Source organism: Nelumbo nucifera, chromosome 5 (assembly GCF_055504915.1).
Source record: "Nelumbo nucifera cultivar China Antique chromosome 5, China Antique-T2T, whole genome shotgun sequence".
Taxonomy (NCBI): Eukaryota; Viridiplantae; Streptophyta; class Magnoliopsida; order Proteales; family Nelumbonaceae; genus Nelumbo; species Nelumbo nucifera.
The window spans coordinates 33673234-33693681 of NC_142653.1; the positions used below are offsets into that span (position 1 = coordinate 33673234).

The 20448-nt window shown below is 38.3% G+C and overlaps 1 protein-coding gene across 13 annotated transcripts in view; it reads left to right on the forward strand.

Moving 5' to 3' along the window:
* LOC104599909 (uncharacterized) overlaps positions 1-20448 on the forward strand; it is a 91799-nt gene that overhangs the window by 52607 nt on the left and 18744 nt on the right. Inside the window, exon 13 of one of the 13 annotated variants that reach the window (XR_016076307.1) lies at positions 3758-4135. The exons of the other annotated variants lie outside the window; for them this stretch is intronic. The gene's annotated coding sequence lies outside the window, so the exon portion shown is untranslated. The remainder of the gene's footprint in view (positions 1-3757; positions 4136-20448) is intronic. 13 annotated transcript variants of the gene reach the window in all.

The following is a 20448-nucleotide window of genomic DNA, read 5'->3' on the forward strand; positions in this document are numbered from 1 at the left end:
AAGCTGGGGAAATAGCACCATCAATGGTTGCTCATCACACAGCTAGTCCGAGTCGTCAGACCAAAAACCCACTCTAGTCCCAACCCCTACCTCATATTTGGTTCCTTTTAAGAACTCAATATGATATTTTTGTATACCTTTCCAAAGGCTATAGCCTATAGCCACAGGAGGTTACTTGCCCTGGATCCCAACCCATGCCATTTGCCCCATACTTCAAAAGAATGATTTGTCTCCACAGGCTATCCTTCTCAATATGTCTCCAATGCCACTTGCCCAAAAGAGCCAAGTTGAAAGGATTTATCCAGTGATTTAAAAGGTGCGCCTGAGGCGTGCCTAGGCGTATAGGTGAGGCACATTTTAGGGTAGGCGCCTCACCCAGGTCCTAGGCGCAACACTTTCAGAAGGAGCACGGATGGTGCTGCTAGGCGTGCACCTTTTGAAAATTTCACGCTTTTTTGCTCTTTTTTTGAACCTAGCGGCTGGGCTTGCCTCTTAAAAGGCAATTAAAATTATAAAATCATTAATTTTTGTCTCTTAAAAGACAATATATCTATATCTATATATATAAATATGTATTTATATATATTGATATATTGTTATATTGTCATACAACCAGTTCATACACAAGAGAACACAGTTCTAGGGTGAAAAACTAAATCAATCGACCCCACCCCATATATATATTGCAGAATTTTGTAGTTATTCTTTTTTATCTTTAGCCCTTCAAGGGCCTCTTTGTAAATACTTATAACTAATAAGATATATAGGCTCTTTGGGGGTGGGGGGTCGGGCATTCAATTGGATACCCCTGAAACTCTTGCTGTTCTCTTAACCTAGAAGATTGACATGGTATCATAGCAGGCCATATCCTTCAGTTGCTGATTTGTTTGAGTTCTAGGGTGATTAGTGGACTGTTCAAGGAGTATTTCAATCACTCTCAAATCCTGGTTGAAGTTTTTTAAGTGGTGTTTTGGGTCAGACGAAGCTGATATCTTTTTTCTGGAAAAGACGCCCATCAAGTCAGATTTTCTTATTTTTTTAAAAAATCGGCTGATTCAATCAGCCTAGAACTTTGTAGTTGGTGTTGCTCAGGCCTTCTTCATCTGTTCATCATTCTGCCTTGAAGTTTGGATCAGTTTTGATAGGGTTTTAATCCCATCTTGTTGTTGACAGTCCTGAAACTTACCATTTTAGGACTGAGATTGATACAGCCCTTTTTTGAGATTTCTGCAGCAAAACCTCAGGTTTTTTTTTGGTGGAGTATTATTTCAGTATTGTTGTTTATTTGCTACTGATCTTAGTCGGGTGATTAATCACCGGTTTTTTGGATTGTTACCCTCTCTTGAAGTCTGTTAACCTATTTTGGACTGTGTTTCGAAATGTTTGAGAAGGGCTGGTATCATTCCCGTAAAGTTTGATGAAACTAACTACAACATATGGAAGTTCCATTTCAACTTTCTTGTTGAAGGGAAAGGCCTAGAGGGATATTTGGATGGGAACATTACTAAGCCAGATGAAACTGATATCAAAGGATATGCACAATGGAAGTTGGATAATGGGAAATTAGCCTCTTGGATACTCATCTCAATTGTTTCTCATATTGCTGTACCCATGAGAAGGATGCGTAGAACCTATGAGATGTATGCATATTTGAAGAAAGTGTACCATCAATCCAACATGTCCAGACAGTATCAGATTGAATCTGAAATCTTTTCCTACTGCTAGGGAGATAAGAAGATTCAGGAATATTATGCCGGTTTTATTGATTTGTGGGAAGAGTATGAACTTATCAATAAATATTCTTAAGATCCCGTAGAATGTGTCAAGTATCTCCAACGACACTTTGAGAATAGAAAAGTGAATCGGTTCCTTATGAGACTTGGGCTGGAATATGAGATAATCAGGTCCAACATACATACTAAGTAGAAGGACCATTCCAGATTTGGATTCAGTGATGAGGGAATTGTTGAGGGAGGAGACTAGACTTTTAACTGCTACAAGTTTTGATGGAAAATTAATCGACTCTGAGGCTGATACAACTTTTGTTGTTCATGGAAACAAGAATTCTGGTGCTAAGGACTTATCCAAAATACAATGTTACGAGTGCAAGGGGTTTGGACACATTGCTTCTCACTATAAGAAGAAGAATGTTTGCACCTATTATAAGCAACATGGTCACATCATCCCAGACTCTCCGGTTAGACCATCTAAAAGTGCCTAGAAGAAGAACCAACCACATGTATATCAAGTGACTAAGGACAAACCATTGATGTTTCCTCTTCCAAGGGTGACTCTTCTACTAAGGGCGAATCTTCTGCATCTCCTACATCTATGGATGAAATTTGGCAACTGATATCATCTACTATTTCCTTTGCTTTTTTTGCCATTGGCTTGTCTAGTGAGTTTTCTGGTTACTATTATTCTTAGTCTCATATTTGGATCATTGATTCTGGAGCAACTAATCATATGACATGAGCTTAATCTGAACCCCTAGATAGCATTCCTAAATCCCATCATAGACATATCATTACTACTAATGGTGAAAAACTGAATATCATTGATAACAATGACATTTCTTGTACCTAATCTTATTGTTGCTAATCCAATTTCTATTGGTCAATTTGTTGATGAAGGATATATACTTTTTCTCATGATGGTTGTTTGGTTCAGGACAAATACAATAGGAAGGTGAAAGGGAAGGGGCGTAGGCTAGGCCATTTATTTGCATCGGAGTTCGAGAATTCTAAAGCACCAACATCTTCAACATATCTTAGTTCATTTTCTTCTGAATCTATTGTTGGACAAAGAAATAATGTTTTTGATATATGGCATAAACGTTTGGGACATCCTCATTTTGAAAAGTTGAAAATTTTGTTTGGCTCTGGTTCTATTAAAAATAAATTTCCTTCTTTAAGTACTTTTGATACCTCATGTGTTTCTTGTTGCTTAAGTAAAAGCCACACTGTACCCTTTTCTTACACATTTGAGCAGGCCACCTCTCCATTTGAGATTATACATATTGATGTTTGGACTTCATCTGTTATTTCTCGACTTGGATACAAGTACTTTGTCTTGTATATTGATGATTGCACTAGGTATACATGGTTTTACTTTTTGAGACAAAAAGCTGAAATATCTGAAGTGTAACCTACATTTCAGCTTTTTCATATTATGATATGAGTCCGGTTTCAATCTCATATACATATTCTTCGTTCAGATTGCGGGAGAGAATACACTGATAAAGACTTTTTAACCTACTTGAGAAGTCATAGGATACAAGTTCAATGAAGCTATCCAGATACACCTCAATAGAATGGAGTGGCAGAGCGTAGGAGTGGCAGAGCGTAGGAATGGTCATGTGCTCAGTGTTGTGAGAACCCTACTACAAGAATCTCATGCACCTTTTTCATTTTGGGTAGAGGTTGCTAGTACTGTTGTTTTCTTTAACTATGTTCCTTCATTAGTTCTTGTTAATATGCCTTCTTTTAAGAAATTGTTTGGCCGTTCACCAGACTTATCTAGCCTACATGTTTTTGGGTGTCTTTGCTTTGTTCATCTTCCCCCTCGTGAACGTTCCAAGTTATTTGCTCAGTTTGTTAAGTGTGCCTTTGTGGGATATAGCCTACATCACAAAGGATTTTTTTGTTATGATCCCTCTACTCCTCGTATTTGTGTTTCTCAAAATGTTTTTCTTGAGCATATCTCCTTTTTTGTTGTTCTTACAAAGTTATCTACTCCACTTGTTTCTTTTTTGTAGAATTTTGACTCACAAGATGCTCCTTTTACCGGTGTGAAGGACTTTCTCATCTTCTCTCGCAAAAGATTACGTGATATAGAGAAGCCCTTACAGGACTAAAGAAGAAAATAACAAGAAGGAAAATACAATACAACAAGGACTACAAAATATGATACATCATTGGGACTCTGCATACTCCCCTTCAAACCGATGCAAAGGCATTAGCTTCAATTTGCTCACAAAGAATAAATGTTTAGGTCTCATCATGGCCTTTGTGAAGAAATCAACAACTTGAACATCAAAGGTGACATGAGGGGGAGAGATAGAGCTAGCAAGAAACAAGTCTTGGATAAAGTGGCAATCCACCTCAATGTGCTTCATCCTTTCATGAAAGTCGGGGTTAGAAGCAATCTTTAGAGCATTAGTGTTGTTTGCATATAGACAAGGTTTAAAATGTCAATGTCGATGGAAATGTTGCTTACCAAAATATAGGACATGTCGGAAATGTCGAGGGGAAATATTGTAAAAATTAGAGACATTGTGGAAATATTATGAAATATGTGGAAATATGCAATGATATTTTGTAAAATGATAAAAGAAGCATTAATACATATTTCTAGACTATTATCTTATTCCCAACCATCATATAAAGCTAAGAAACTAAGATCAATAACAAATTAGTAAATGACGATTTATTGATTTATTATGCATTTTGATGTTTTTACAAGATTATCTAATATTTTCTTTTCTTATTTTTTATTCTGATTTATTATAAATTCTAATATATTTATTTCAAACTAGTAAACAGAAATACATTTATTCTGATTTTTAAATATTAAAGTTATAATACATTATGTTTTATTATAAATTTAATAAACTGATTCTCCTTTTTGTAGTATTAACTATTAAGATTATGATAAATTCTGATTTCTTATAAAATATAATGAATTTATTATGATTATTAATACTAGATTTATAATAAATTATGCTTTAGTATAAGATTTAATATATTTATTCTCATTTTTATATTAAATTTAGAATATGATTTATTATAAAATTTAATAAACATTTTCTGATTTTAATCAATATTTTAAAAATACTAACTAGTTAATATTTTATTACTTGAAAAATATTTTTTGTTTTATATTATAAAGTAATTAATTTATTCTTTTGTTTTTATTTTTTTTAATTATTTCTTATAAATATTTTATTTGAAATATTAAATAGAAATTATTATTGGAATAATTTATATTAATATACTGTATTATATTAATATAATATACTAATTTATTATATTATTAATGTACATTATTCGACATGCTGTCGACATCCTATCGACATAATAGGAAAAACTAGGAAAAATTGTATTTTTTTTTGTTATTTGGATTGGTTTGTTCGTGTGAAGATATATCTTGATGTACATTATTAGAGTAGTCCTTGTTGTACAGTATCGTAGTTCTTATTATTTTATTTGTTCTTTTTATCTTTAAGCCCTGTGAGGGCTGTAACTGTACATACTTTTTATCTCTTTTATATAAAAGAGATTTTGGGGTGGGGATTAACTATTCTTGACACCCCTAGATCTGTTTTCTTCTTGCTCTGAATTCAGTTCACATGGTGGTATCAGAGCAGGTTGCTCTTTGATCTTCCTTATCTCTGATCCATCTTGTCTTTGTGATCTATTGAGAACCTACATCTCTGCCGAGTGGTCCTGGACTGTTTTGATCTCTCCAGGAACTCCTGTTCTGTTTTCTGCGCACCCAGAGAGAGATTTTATTGGATCTCTCTCTTATTTGACCTCCGTTTTCAGCAAGAATTGAAAGGAGTTGTCGCCTAGCCCCTTTCAACATATTCTAAAATTTTTACAGAGATCTGTGAAGTTTTGAGAGAGATTTGGACTCTTCTTCTTGGCGGCTGCGCCCAAACTTTCCTTTTCTGGACTGTGTTTAGCTTTTCTTTGTTTTAGATCTTGAACAATCACCGGTGAAAATAAGGGGTTTCTATCTCAGTTTTTTTACTCTCTTGGATTGATTACAGCCTATTTCACTTGTCTCTGGATCAAGTTTTACTTCAGATTAGTTTCTTTAAACTTCAGCCAACCCCTATTTGTGCTATTTTCATGCTGTAATGGCTTTAGACAGAGGTGATATCATTCCTGTAAAGATGAATGACTATGGGATGTGGAAGTTCTACTTCGACTTTTATGTTGAGGGAAAGGGTTTAGAAGGATATTTGAATGGAACGGTCACCAAACCAGCTGAGACTGAGGCCAAAGCTTTACAACAATGGAAGTTGGTTAATGGTAAACTTGTTTCTTGGATTTTGAGTTCTATTGACTAATATTTGTACCCGTGAGGAGAATGAAAACAACATATGAGATGTACATGTATCTAGATAAAGTTTATCAACAGTCCAATACATCTAAACAATATCAGATAGAATTAGAAATATTCTCTTACAGCCAAGGAAATAGGAGGATACATGAGTACTATTATGGTTTTCTTGATTTATGGGCTGAATATGAAATTGTTCACATTGAACCCTTGGATCCAATGGAGTGTGTGAAGTATCTTTAGAAGCACTTTGAGAAGAGGAAGGTGACTCAGTTCTTGATGAGACTTAGACCTGAATATGAGATAATGAAGTCCAACATTCTGAGTAGGGGAACACTTCCAAATATGGATTCTGTTTTAGGGAAATTTCTGAGGGAAGAGACTAGACTTCTCACTGCAGTCGGGTTTGATGGGAAGATGGTTGAAGTTGGGGCTGAAACAGCCTTTGTTGCTCATCGGGGTAAGAAGCCAAAGGACCTCTCCAAAACCTAGTGCTATGAGTGTAAGGGTTTTGGACATATTGCATCTCGCTGTAAGAAGAAGAATGTGTGTACCTATTGCAAGCAACATGGTTACATCGTTCTAGACTGTCCAGTCCGACCAGCTAAGGGTTCTCAGAAAAAGACGGCCCCAGGCCTATCAGGCAACTGATGGACCAGCAATAGACACTGTATCTATCAAGGGTGAGTCTTCAGTGAAAGGTGATTCAACAGGTGTCATGGATGAAGAAAGGGTTCGACAACTGGTATCTTCTACTATTTCCTCTACTTTCTTTGGCTTGTCCGGTAAGTTCTCTACATATTGTTCTTCCCCTCATGGTTTCAAATGTCGCCAAATATTGCTAATGTTGCCCGACATATGTCGATGTCGAGGCTCACCGACATGAAAATGGATGGTAATATAAAAATTACATTATTTCGGTCGACATTTCCTATATTTCAGAAATGTTGTCCAAATCGGTCCAAATAACCCAAAAAAATGCAGTTTTTCCTATTATGTCGACAGGATGTCGACTAATGTACATTAATAATATTTCCATTAACAATTTCTATTTAATATTTCAAACAAAATATTTATAAAAAGGAATTAACAAAATATAAAAACAAAAGAATAAATTAATTAGTTTATAATATAAAACAAAAAATATTTTTCAAGTAATAAAATATTAACTAGTTAGTATTTTTTAAAATATTTATTAAAATCAGAAAATGTTTATTAAATTTTATAATAAATCATATTCTACATATGTCCTATATTTTGGTAAGCGACATTTCCATCTACCTCGACATTTTAAACCTTGCTGCCCCTTCACATGCTTGGATTATAGATTCAAGTGCCACCAACCATATGACAGGATCCTACCTCAACCATCCAATCCTTCCGCTAAAATTCACCATAAACATATTATTACTACTAATGGTGAAAAGTTAGACATCATTGATTGTAATGATATGTCCCTTCAACTGTCTCCAACCAGATCCTTTCTTCTCTCCAAAACCCTCTTAGTACCCAACCTTACTACTAATCTAATTTATGTTGGCCAATTTGTTGATGAAGGAAATGTTCTCACCTTTTCTCATGATGGTTGCTTGATACAGGACGTACACTGGGAAGGTGAAAGGGAAGGGGCGTAAGCTGGGCCGTCTGTTTGCGCTGGAGTTCGAGAAGTTTCAACGGGGGCATCCTCAGCTTTACTTTGTTCTTCTTTTCTGATTCTCTGTTGAGTTATAGAAATAATGTTTGGGATTTATGGCATAAATGATTGGGTCATCCATATTCCCAAAAATTAAAATTTTTGTTTGACTCTGGTTTGATTAAGAATAAAATTCCCCCTGTTGATACTTTTGATGTTTCTTGCACTACGTGTTGCTTGAATAAAAGTCATGTTTTACCATTTCTTCATACATCTGAACATGCCACTAAACCTTTTGAGATAATACATAGTGATGTTTGGTCTGCTTTTATTACTTCATGATTGGGGTATACATATTTCATATTATTTATAGATGATTGTACCAGATATACTTGGATTTATTTTCTACGACACAAATCAAAAGTCTTTGATGCATTTAAATTGTTTCATACTATGGTGCAAAATCGATTCAAGTGCAGTGTGACTATCCTCCGCTCAGATTCAGGGGTAGAATATAGAGATGGAGACTTCTTGGCAAATTTGAGGAGTCATGGAATTCAGTCTCAGTGTAGCTACCCAGAAACTCCACAACAGAATGGTGTAGCTGAATGGAAGAATAGACACATTCTCAGTGTTGTGCGAACATTACTACAGGAGTCTCATACTCCAACTTCGTTTTGGGTAGAAGTAGCCAGTACAGCCGTGTGTTTGATCAATTTTCTTCCATCCTCTGTTCTAGGCAACACCTCTCCCTTCCAAAAACTTTTTGGTTATGCCCCAGATTTCTCTAGCCTTCATGTTTTTGGATGTCTTTATTTTGTTCATCTTCCTGTTCGTGAACGATCTAAATTAACTGCTCAGTCTGCTATGTGTGCCTTTGTGGGATATAGTCCTGACCACAAAGGAATTTTGTGTTATGATCCTGTTATTCGTCGTATTCGGATTTCTCAGAATGTCGTGTTTCTTGAACGTATCTCCTTTGTTGGGGTTGCTAGATTGTCTGCTCCTTCCATCTCTGTTTTGCAGGACTTTGATTCAAATGACACTACTACTTCCTCAACCGAGAGAGATCATCTTGTCTTCACCCGCAAGCGGCTACGTGTCCTAGCTCCTGCGCCTACAACCCCCTTCCTCTCGGTCCAGAGCATTCATCTCAGATATCCTCTGTAAGTGATACCTTGAACCAAGATCCTCCTATTTCAGATGGTAGTTCAGTTATTCCACTTCGTCGTTCTACCCATATCTCTCAACCTCTTGACCGCTATGGTTTTCCTTCAAATCATTGTTCATTTTCTGTTGTACTGTCTTCCACAGATATCCCTAGATCTTATCAGTAAGCCATTAGAAGTTCTCAGTGGAAAGAAGCTATGGATGCCGAAATTCAAGCCCTCCATGAGAATGATACTTGGGATCTTGTTCTAGCTCCTCCAGATGCTTCTATTGTTGGAAGCCGTTGGGTCTATACGATCAAACTGAAATCAGATGGCTTTCTTGATCAATATAAGGTCCGGCTAGTTGCCCAAGGATACAGTCAGGAATATGGTATTGATTATGAAGAAACATTTGCCCCGGTTGCTAAGATCACCACAGTTCGGACTCTTATGGCCATATTTGTTGTTTATTCCTGAATTATTTACCAATTAGATGTGAAGAATGCTTTCCTTCATGGTGAATTAAAGGAGACAGTCTACAAGAAACCTTCGCCTAGATATTGCAGTGATCCTTCACATGTCTGTCGCCTGAAGAAGTCTTTATATAGCCTGAAGCAAGCACCCAGGGCTTGGTTTGAGCGCTTCCGGGATGTTGTTGTTGCAGCTAAATATAATCAAAGTTCCTCTGACTACTCCCTCTTTGTTAAGAAAAGACCCCAGGGTATTACTATTCTCCTATTATATGTTGATGACATGCTCCTAATGGGGGATGACCATGACGGCATTTGTGAGCTGAAGTCCTTCATAACTTATTTCACATGAAGGACCTAGGTCCTCTCACTTACTTCTTGGGTCTGGAGGTTCATCGTAGTAGTCGAAGGTATTTTATTTGTCAACAAAAATACGCCTCTGATCTCGTCAAACTAAGCTAGAATCACTGATGAGAAACATGTTGATACCCCTAGAGCTAAATGTCAAGCTATCTAAATCCGAAGGCCTCATCCTTCCTAATGCTACCTTGTACCGTCAACTTGTTGGCTCTTTGATCTATCTTACTATGACCAAGCCTGATATTTCACATGTTCATATCGTCAGTCAAATTGTCTCTGCCCCGAGACAACCTCATATGACTGTAGTTCACCACATCATCTGTTATGTTAGAAACACAACCTCTCATGGACTGTTTTTCTCTTCCTCATCATTCATACAATTAAGGGTTTATGCTGATGTTGATTGGATTGGTTGCCCTGACACTCGTTGATCCAGTACTGGGTGGTGCGTCTTCATGGCTGACTCTCTCATCTCTTGGAAGTGCAAGAAACAACAAACTGTCTCTAAGTTTTTCACTGAAGCCGAGTATAGAGCTATGTCTTCTGCATGTAGCGAGATTGTTTGGCTGAAGTCACTTTTCATTGATCTTGGTATTTCTCTTCCTACTCCTATCCCTCTATATGCCGACAACACCAGCGCCATCAAGATCGCATCTAATCCAGTCTTTCATGAGAGGACTAAACATATCGAGGTGGATTGTCACTTTATTAGAGTAGTCCTTGTTGTACAGTATCGTAGTTCTTATTATTTTATTTGTTTAATATAAAAGAGACTGTTTGGGGTGGGGGTCGACTATTCTTGACACCCCTAGATCTGTTTTCTTCTTGCTCTGAATTCAGTTCATAGGTCGACATTTCCGAAATATAAGGAAATGTTGACCGAAAGAATGTAATTTTTATATTACCATTCATTTTCATGTCAGTGAGCCTCGACATCGACATATGTCGTGTGACATTAGCAAAATTTCACGACATTTGAAACCATTCATATAGAGGGATAGGAGTAAAGTAGCGACCCAGTTTCCTAAATAGAGCTTGAATCCAAACAATTTCATTGCATACAGATGACATTGCCCTGTACTCTGCTTCCGTAGATGACTTGGAGACAGTTTGTTGTTTCTTGCATTTCCATGTTATAAGAGAATTACCCATGAAGACACATCACTCAATAGTGGAACAACGTGTGTTAGGGCAGCCGACCTAATTTGCATCAGCATAGGCCCTCAATTGGATAGGGGAGGATGAAGAGAAGGATAGTCCCTGTGATAAAGTGCCGCAAACATAGCAAGTAATACAATGTACAACAATCAAATGGAGTTGACGGGGAGCAAAGACAAACTAACTTACAACTTGAACTGCATGTGAGATGTTAGGATGAGTCATAGTGAGATAGATGAGAGACCCCACAAGTTGTCGATAGAGGGGAGGCATCAATAAGGAACCTTCTGACTCGAACAATTTAACATTCAGCTCCATGGGAGTATCAACCTGTTTATCATCAGTAAGGCCGACCAACTTAACAAGATCAGAGGCATACTTGTGTTGGCAACTGAAATATCCCCAACGACTCCTTTGAGCTTCAAGTCCTAAGAAATAGGTAAGAGGATACAGATCGTTCATGTGAAAGGAATTGTGAAGAAGATACTTGAGGTTCTGAATTCCCTCTATCATCTCCAGTCAACAACATGCCGTTCACATACAAGAGGAGAATCGTAATACCCTGGGGTCTTTTTCAAACAGAGAGTAATCAAAAGCACTCTGGTTATACCCAACTTTCACAACAATGTCCCTAAAATTTTCAAACCATACTCGAGCTTGCTTCAGACCATAAAGAGATTTCTTCAACCGACAAACGAGGAATCACCTTGACAACTTTGGTAGAGATACCAGAAGAATGATGCAAAGGAACAGAAGGAGCAAAAGGGATCTGAAACAAGAGTGTCACTTATAGAGTTGTTTGGGATGGATGAAGGATATGGACTAGGGTTCGGGAGGGAGGGGGTCGTAGGCATAGGTGCTAGACCATGAACTCGCTTGTGAGAGAATATGAGAAGATCCTTCACAATAGTTGAAGATGGAGCGTCCTGTGAGTCAAAGTCATTCAAAACAAAAACATAAGGTGTATATAACTTGTCTACTCCCGAAAAGAAAGAGACGCTCAAGAAAAAAACACATTTTGAAAGATACGAACAGATGGATCATAACAAAGAAATCCCTTGTGGTTAGGACTGTATTCCACTAAGGCACACATAACAGATTGAGTTGAAAGCTTAGAACGTTCACAAGAGGGAAGATATACAAAATATAGACATCCAAAAATACAAATATGGGAAAGATCTGGAGGGCAACCAAACATTTCTGATGAGTAGACATGTTAGCAAGAATAGATGAATGAATACAATTAATTAGATACACAACAATACTAGCAGCCTCCACCCAAAATGAATGAGGTTCATGTACTCTTGTAGAAAAGTCCTCACAACACTGGGAACGTGGCCATTCTTCCGTTTTGCCACATCATTTTGCTAAGGAGTGTTAGGACAACTCTATTGAACTTGTATGCCATGATGTCTCAAATAAATCAGAAATTCTCCATCACTGTATTCTCCCCCTATTGAAATGTAAGATCTATACACTTGATTGAAATCGAACTAGAACCATAGCATGAAACAATTGAAAGGTAGGAAAGATTTCTAACTTTAGTTTAAGAAAGTAGATCCAAGTGTACCTTGTACAATCATCAATGAACAATACAAAATATATGTATCCCAAATGTGAAACAACAGATGAAATGTATAATTTTAAAAGGTGAAGTAGCATGTTCAACTTTGTGAGTAAATGGCAAACAAAAGTTTTCATAGAGGGAATTTTAGTTCTAATGAAGCCAGAGTCAAACAAAAGTTTAGGTTTTTCAGATATTGGGTGACCCAAATGATTATGCCATAAATCCTAAACCTTATTTCTTTGACCCAAAACAAGACTCAATGAAAAAGAGCTCAAATAAGCAGAGGATGATGCTGATCGAGATTTCTCAAACTCCAATGCAAACAAGCGGCCCAGCCTACGCCTGTTCCCTTTCACCTTCCCGGTGAACCAGTCTTGAATCTAACAACCATTAGAGGAAAAAGTTAGAATGTTACCCTCATCAACTAGTTACCCAACTGAAATAAAGTTAGTAGTAAGTTTAGGAACAAAGGTCTTGGTAAGGGAAGATGAGTTTGAGGGTGAGAGTTTGAGACACAAATCATCACTCCCAATGATATCCAGTTTCTCTCCATTGGCAGTAACAATATGATTATGGTGGGTCGTAGAAAAGTCGTTTAATGGTTCATGGTAGGCTCCAATCATATGATTCGTAGCACCAAAATCAATTATCTAAACATGAGAGGGAGAATAGCAGTAACCGGAAAACTCACCAAATAGGCCAATAGCAGAAAAGGAAAATGAGTAGCAGAGGGTACCAGCTGTTGTATTTCTTCCTTATTCATGGGAATAGAAGATTCACCTTTGGTAGTAGAGGCATCGGTCATCTAACCCTCAGCACCTGATAAGCTCGTGGCTGATTCCTCTTCACAATACCCTTGGAGGGATGAATTGCGTAATTTGGAATGATATGGCCATGTTGTTTGCAGTAAGTGCATGCATTCTTCTTCTTGCAGCGTGAAGCTATATGTCCAAACCCCTTACATGCATAACATTGGGTTTTAGAAAGATCCTTTCCACTAGATTTCTTGCTCCCAAGTGCAAAGAAAGCAATAATCAGGTCTAATATGATTGCTGCAAATATTAGACCTGATTATTTCATATTCAAGTCTTAGTCTCATGAGGAACTGATTCACCTTTCTATTCCATAAATGCACCTGATACTTAACACACTCTAGGGGATCAGGGGGATCGGTGCAAACCAATTCATATTCTGCCCATAAATAAGTGAAGCTTTTATGGTACTTGTTACAAAATTATAGGCTGTAAATATGTAGTATTAGCCCAATTAGGAATAGCTTGATTATAGGAATTATTCTTTCTTTGATTTTCTTCCTATTTAGTATCTATAAGGCTGTATGATTTTCTTCCTTTTTTGTATCTGCAAGGCTGTATGATTTTCTTCCTTTTTTGTATCTGCAAGGCTGTATATATATGTACTACTTTCTCAATAGAAAGACATCAATTTCTTGTAATTCTTGTTCTATCACATGGTATCAGAGCTGGAGACACCAATTCCAGTCTGAAACTAATTTCTGGTTTTCTTCCCTCGGCTGCCCAAGTGAGCAGCTTTGAATTCTTTACGTTGCCCAAGTGAGCAGTAGCTGCGATCTCTAGGTCACCCATTCCGAGTGACATCTGCATCTCACCGCCCCTACCAGTGGAAGCAGAATCCCAGATCGGCCTACCCACCTTCACCCATCTCTTCTTCACTTCGATCGGGAGAGGGCTTTCAAGTCTGCAACAGGTCGGAGAGTAGCACAACAGCCTCGGTGTTACTCCTGTGGTGTTTGTTTGCCCATCAGGAAAGTCTTTCTTCTCTGTTCTTTTTATATAGTTGATATTTCGGTGCTGCCAGTTATGGTTTCTTGCTGTTTGGGTGTTGCATCTGCTGCCGATTTTGTTTTATTGGCTTTGCTGGTTGTTAAAAGTTTATTTTCCTGTGTTTATGATGGCGGTTGAACAAAATAACTTGGCTATCCCTAGTGTTATCCCCATTTTGTCTAAGATCACTGAACAAAAACTAAACGGAACTAATTATTTAGACTGGAGTAAGACTGTTCGTTTGTATTTACGAAGTATCTCTAAGGACAACCATCTGACTAAGGACCCTCCTACTGATGAGACCCGCACTGAATGGCTAAGGATTGACGCTCAATTGTTTTTGCAAATCCGCAATTCTATTGAGAATGAGTACGTCGGTCATGTCTCTCACTGTGAGTTTGTAAAAGAACTAATGGAATATTTGGCTTTTCTGTTCTCTGGTAAAGAAAATATTTCCCATATTTTTGATGTTTGCAAGACATTTTATCGGGCTGAACAACAGGATCAGTCTCTTCAGACCTATTTCATGAATTTCAAGCACACTTATGAAGAATTGAACGCCTTGTTACCCTTCAATACTGATATCAAAGTTCAGCAGACTCAACGTGAACAGATGGCTATTATGAGTTTTCTGGCTGGCCTTAATCCTCAATTTGATGGTGCTAAGTCACAGATTTTGTCTAATCCTGAGATTACCTCTTTAAAAGAGGTATTTACTAGGGTCCTTCATATAGATACTGGTTCCCATACCTCACCTGTACAACAACCTAGTGCACTTGTCAGTCAGAATAGTGGATCAACTGGTCGGTCTCGTTCTCAGAATGGTAGCAGAGGTGGCAGTAATAGTGGTTGGAATGCTGGAACTCAGGCCACAAGGGGAGTAGTTTGCTACTATTGTCATGAACCAGGACACACTAAAAGGACTTGCCAGAAATTGCTAAAGAAAAACCAGAAGTCTTCTGGGTCTCAGTCAGCTCATGTTGTAACTACGAGTGATGCTCCTCATCCATCGTCAAATCAGACCATTACAATTTCTGCAGATGAGTATGTGAAATTTACCCAGTATCAAGAGGCATTAAAGAACTCCTCTCAGTCCATCACTACCCTTGCTGAGTCAGGTAAAACCAATACATGTCTTCTTTCTTCTTCCTCTCAGTGGGTCATTGATTCTGGTGCAACAGATCATATGACAGGTAATCCTAGACTCTTTTTCACTTTCCAATCATACACTTTTCCTTCTTCAGTCACCTTAGCAGATGGTTCTATTTCTTCTGTCCTTGGTTCTGGCACCATCAATCCCACACCAACACTTTCTTTGTCATCTGTATTGAGTTTACCAAAATTTTCTTTTAATTTGGTATCTGTTAGCAAACTCACTCGTACTCTTAACTGTTGTATCTCATTCTTTCCTGATCATTGTCTGTTTCAGGATCTTATGACGAAGAGGATTATTGGTAAAGGACGAGAATCAGGAGGTCTGTACATTTTGGATACCCAGGAACCTCAGACCATTGCCTGTTCCAGTACTTTATCTCCTTTTGAAGCTCATTGTCGGTTGGGGCATCCATCTTTACCTTTGTTAAAGAAGTTATCTCCTCAGTTTCATGATGTATCTTCTTTAGACTGTGAGTCTTGTCAGTTTGCAAAACATCATCGTCTATCGTCTGTTTCTCGAGTTAATAAAAGGGCTAGTCATGCTTTTGAGTTAGTACATTCAGATGTTTGGGGACCTTGTCCTATTATGTCTAAGACTGGATTTCGATATTTTGTTACCTTTGTGGATGATTTTTCTCGTATGACTTGGCTTTATTTAATGAAATCTCGTTCTGAGTTGCTTTCACATTTTAAAACCTTTTGTGCTGAAATAAAAACCCAGTTTGATGTGTCTGTACAAACATTGCGAAGTGATAATGCCAAAGAATATTTCTCTGATTCCTTCCAGACTTACATGACTCAGAATGGAATTCTCCATCAATCATCTTATGTTGATACTCCATCTCAAAATGGAGTGGCTGAGAGAAAAAATAGACATCTTCTTGAAACTGCCAGGGCTCTTTTATTTCAAACACATGTTCCTAAACAGTTTTGGGATGATGCTGTTTCTACAGCGTGTTTTTTGATTAATCGCATGCCTTCCACTGTTCTAAATGATCAGATCCCTTATAAGATTATGTTTCCTAATAAATTTGTGTTTCCTGTTGAACCTTGTATCTTTGGATGTTCTTGTTTTGTTCGTGATGTTCGTCCGCATGTTTCCAAATTGGACCCCAAGTCATTAAAATGTGTCTTCCTGGGATACTCTCGTCTCCAAAAAGGGTACAGGTGTTTTTCTACTCTCTTGAACAGGTACCTTGTGTCAGCTGATGTTACATTCCATGAACATCTTCCTTTCTTTACTGCCCCATCTACACCTGTGTGTCCACAAGAGGATGATGATCTACTAGTGTATCATGTCACCGGTCCAGACGCTAGTGTTGTTCCAATACCCCCCCCACCACCTTCTCAACCAAAACTACCTATTACTCAAGTCTATTCTCGACGACCTAATCCTCCTGTGACAAGTCCGGCACCGGTCTCTTCTTCGTCATCAGATCCAATGCCCAGTGATATTGATCTACCTATTGCTCTTCGGAAAGGTAAACGTCAATGTACTTATCCAATTTCCTCTTATGTTACCTATGATCGTTTGTCCTCTACTTCTTGTTCGTTTGTTGCCTCTCTTGATTCTGTAGGGATTCCCAAAACTGTTCACCAGGCTTTATCCCATCCTGGGTGGCGTGATGCCATGCTTGAGGAAATGAATGCCTTGACTGAGAATGGTACTTGGGATCTGGTCGATTTACCTGCTGGTAAGAAAGCGGTTGGATGCAAGTGGGTCTTTGCAGTCAAATTTAATTCTGATGGATCAGTGGCTCGCCTGGTGGCCAAAGGCTATGCACAGACATATGGAGTGGACTATTCTGATACTTTCTCCCCTGTGGCAAAATTGACTTCAGTTCGATTGTTTATTTCTCTGGCAGCTACATATGATTGGCCACTTTACCAACTTGATATTAAAAATGCTTTCCTGCATGGAGTTCTTCAGGAGGAGGTTTATATGGAGCAACCACCTGGGTTTGTTGCTCAGGGGGAGTCTGGGAAAGTTTGTCGTTTTCAAAAATCGCTGTATGGACTAAAACAGAGTCCTCGAGCTTGGTTTGGAAAATTCAGTCAGGCAGTAGAGAGGTTTGGGATGAGGAAGTGCAAATCTGACCATACTGCTTTCTATAAGCAGTCCACATTTGGCATCATTCTACTTGTTGTATATGTAGACGATATTGTTATCACTGGGAGTGACACGAAGGGAATCTCATCCTTGAAATCCTTTTTCCAGAGCCAGTTCAATACTAAAGATTTGGGGCACCTAATATACTTCTTGGGGATTGAGGTGGCAAGGAGTAAGAGAGGCATTTTCCTGTCTCAGAGGAAGTATGTTTTGGACCTGTTAACAGAAACTGGGAAACTGGGAGTCAAACCATGCAGTACTCCAATGCTTCCTAACCAGCAACTCACAAAGGATGGAGATGCTTTTGATGATCCTGAACGATATAGAAGATTAGTTGGAAAGTTGAACTATCTCACAGTGACTCGTCCAGACATTGCTTACTCAGTTAGTATTGTAAGTCAATTTATGTCCTCTCCTACAGTGCATCATTGGGCAACCTTAGAACAAATCTTGTGTTACTTGAAAGGAGCTCCTAGACGGGGGATACTGTATCGGAATCATGGTCACAGTAACATTGAGTGTTTTTCTGATGCGGACTGGGCAAGTTCCAAGATTGATCGAAGGTCCACTACTGGCAAGTTCCAAAATGTGGTGTCGCGATCTAGTGCAGAATCTGAGTATAGAGCAATAGCACAAGCTTCGTGTGAGGTTATGTGGGTTTCTCAACTCTTAACTGAGGTCGGTCTTAAAGTCTTGGTTCCAGCGAAGCTATGGTGCGATAATCAAGCTGCGATTCATATTGCTTCGAATCCAGTTTTTCATGAACGAACTAAACATATCGAGATAGACTGTCATTTCGTTCGTGAGAAAATTCAACAAAACTTGATCTCTACAGCACATATGTAAAGACTGGAGAGCAGTTAGGAGATATCTTTACAAAAGCTCTTAATGGAGCTCGGATTTCTTATATTTGTAACAAGCTGGGCATGATTGACATCTATGCTCCATCTTGAGGGGGAGTGTTACAAAATTATAGGCTGTAAATATGTAGTATTAGCCCAATTAGGAATAGCTTGATTATAGGAATTATTCTTTCTTTGATTTTCTTCCTATTTAGTATCTACAAGGCTGTATGATTTTCTTCCTTTTTTGTATCTGCAAGGCTGTATGATTTTCTTCCTTTTTAGTATCTACAAGGTTGTATATATATGTACTACTTTCTCAATAGAAAGACATCAATTTCTTCTAATTCTTGTTCTATCACAGTACTCATGTGTCTTTTAACCCCCCTGGCAATAGGCAAAGATCTCAAACTCAATTTGATATTGTCTTGACAGGTTGGGATGAAAAACTGAATCAATTGACCCCACCTCAAGAGCCAGCCATATGAAATATAAGATATTTACAGAGAAGCCCTTACAGGACTAAAGAAGAAAGTAACAAGAAGGAAAATACAATACAACATGGAATACAGATACATCATTGGGACTCTTCACACACACACACACATATATATATATATATATGCCCTTACTTGGGCACCCAAATATCTATCTCTTTGCTGCGCAGGTAACCTCAGTGTTCCTTCAGAGATTGGAAGACCTAAAGGTTGGAGATGACAGGCTTCGTGGCAGAGTAGGATTGGACCATTCCAATTTGGGGGTGTCGTCAAATACTCCCACTGTCACACAGGTTATTATTGGAAAGTTATGGGTGGATCTAGGAAGAAAGAGAGGAGTCTATCAGAAAGGAATTTTAAGCCTTTAAGGTCTGAGACTGGGTCAAGAATGACCAAAAATCCAAACAATGGTCAATTAGTACATGTAACAAAAGTTTTTCATTGGTTAAATGAAGGAATTTCTAGGGATGGCCCTTGTAGTAAATTCAAGAAGACATACAAGAGAGGGGTCTCAAAGACCAAAAGAAAAGAAAAAAACTCTGTTGGAACTAGCATCCATGATAAGTCAAAGCTTGAGCTTGACACAGAGGTTGCAGGACATCCCCATACAGGCCGTTTAGAAAATTCCTTGCAAAGAGAGTTGGAGAGAAGGGAACATGAAGCTGATATAGGGGAAGACAACACATGTAAAGAAAAGACGGATGGGGAAAAGGAGGAGACATCAGAGGAAGAAAATTCTGAGGAGCAAGAGGTAGAGATGTTGGGTAGAGTTAGAACAGTAGAAGAGAAGACAAATGTGGAAAAGGCAGTTCAAGCAAACAAGGCTGTTGAAGTTTGACCTGCCATAGAATTCTGTCTTGTTCGTTGACTGTAGAGTAAAGTAGACAGCAAGAAGTAGGAGAGGAAAGAAGAAAAGAGAGAAGAGAGAAAAGAGAGAAAGGCTGGTTCGAATTAGGGAAAAAAGTTAATCCCTTGATTCGGCCAGACCTATTATTATATTATTGACTTATTGAAAAAGACTTGAGTGCCCTTCTTTAAGTAAGAGGCACTCGAACTAACATAACAGTACACATCAGCATTCTCAACAAGTACAAAGACTGAAATACCCCTTCACTAACACCACTAACACTCCCCCTCAAGCTGGTGAGTATATATCATATAATCCCAGCTTGTTACATATGTAGTCCACTCTCCCCCGACTCAAGCCTTTTGTAAACAAGTCTGCCCACTGGTTTCCCGTACTAACATATGCAGTTTCTATCACCCCATTCAGCACCTTCTCTCTCACAAAATGACAGTCAACTTCGATGTGCTTGGTTCTTTCATGAAACACTGGATTGGAAGAGATATGAACCGCTGCCTGATTGTCACAGTAGAGCTTCATTGGAGTACTGATGTCATATCCTATCTCCTGTAGAAGGTTCCTCAGCCACACTAGTTCACAAGCAGTATGTGCCATGGCCCTATATTCCGCTTCTGCACTGCTTCTTGCCACAACTGTTTGCTTCTTACTTTTCCATGTTACCAGGTTACCCCCCAGAAAGGTGCAATAGCCTGTGGTAGATCGTCTATCAGACATAGAACCTGCCCAATCAGCATCGGTGTATCCTTCTACTACCAGTTTTCCACCACTT